At 70.5% G+C, this 1439-nt stretch overlaps 1 protein-coding gene across 1 annotated transcript in view; it reads right to left on the reverse strand.

Annotated features, from left to right (window-relative positions):
- The window catches only part of ACTG1 (actin gamma 1), a 3467-nt gene extending 2990 nt beyond the window's left edge, over window positions 1-477 (reverse strand). The window contains exon 1 of the mRNA XM_019515794.1: window positions 367-477. The gene's annotated coding sequence lies outside the window, so the exon portion shown is untranslated. The remainder of the gene's footprint in view (window positions 1-366) is intronic.
- Between the last annotated feature and the right edge of the window lie 962 nt (window positions 478-1439).

Below are 1439 nucleotides of genomic sequence, written 5' to 3' on the forward strand. Positions count from 1 at the left end.
CCCACACAGCTCCCCTCCTACCCGCAGGGGGCGCCCACGCGCCGCGCCCCTCCCTATCCTTCGAATCTCCCGCGGCGTGACGTCACCCACCGGCCCAGCCAATCACGCCCTCGCCACTGGCATCATTCAAATCGCCCGGGTGGACAAAACCATTCCCAAAACGGGGGGTCAAAGAAAAGCCGGTCGCGCCTATTCCAACGGCGCACGGTTGGGGGGCGGGGTGGACCGAGCCATTCTTCCCCTCCCCCCGCCACGGAGCGATACAACGGCGGCCTGGGAGGGAGGGGGGATGAGCCCCTTCCGCGCCGTTTCGAGGAGAGGGGCAAGGGGCAGGTGAGCGGCCCGCGGCGGGGGGAGGCCCTGTACCTGTGCGGAGGAGGCTGGTCTCGGTGCGGGGGAAAAGCGCTGCTACTAGGTCCGCTGCCGCCGGCTGAGTGAGACCGTCAGTCCGCCCGCCCCACCCTTTTATACCGGCGGGCTCGGGCCCCGCCCTGCCGGCCGAGACATCGCCATATATGGAGATCTTTCAGGAACACGCGCCTCCATTGGCTGGCGCCGTCCCGGCCACGTGGGGCGGCTGGTGAGCTCGGCCCCGCCTCCGCCGCCGCCGCCCCGAAACCTGGATGAGCCAAGCTGCAGCCCCGGAACCTGCGCCCGGTGTCTGGGGGCCACGCGGCACCCCGGGCATGGGGCACCTGGGCCATGGGGCACCCAAGGCGTGGGACACCTGGACCCGCACAGCACCCCGGGTGTGGGGCACCTGGACCATGGGGCGCCCCAGGCGTGGGGCACCTGGGCCCATCCTGCACCCTGGGCGTGGGGCACCTGGGCCCATGCGGCACCCCGGGCGTGGGACACCTGGACCATGGAGCACCGTGGACGTGGGGCACCTGGGCCCATGCTGCATCTCTGGGTCCACAGGGCCTGGGGCCATGCTGCACCCCACTCCCGTGGCACCACGTGCCCAGCACCTGCCGTGGCACCCCCAAGCACAAGGCCCCGTGGCACCAGCACCACGACCCATGTGCCATGGCCCTCGTGTGATTGGGGTGCCCCACATCCTGCTGCCACGCAAGCGCCGTGGGTGTCTGCGTCCCGTGGCAGCTTTCATGGGGCTCCGAGCGCCGCCGGTGGGGATGGCAGAAGGGGCCGCCCGGTTTTCCGGGGGCACTGGCTCTGCCCGGGAAGGCAAACGCTGGGATGGGGGGGTTTATTCAGGCCACCACAAGCACGTGAGGTCAGTATGGAGAGACCTCCCCTGTCATCAGCTGTGACCAGAGGCCGAATGCACGAGCCTCCCCGGACGCGGCCAGCTTGGGGCAGCCCAGGCCGTTGGGGTGCCCGATGCCGCATCACTGGGCTCGATGCTCAACAGGGCTCCCAAGTCCCCTGGACAGCAGCAGGAGCTCGGGGCCTACGTGCCAGCACGGCCTGCCCAG

This window comes from Gavialis gangeticus, unplaced genomic scaffold, assembly GCF_001723915.1.
Source record: "Gavialis gangeticus isolate Ggan-Ray unplaced genomic scaffold, GavGan_comp1, whole genome shotgun sequence".
Classification (NCBI taxonomy): Eukaryota; Metazoa; Chordata; order Crocodylia; family Gavialidae; genus Gavialis; species Gavialis gangeticus.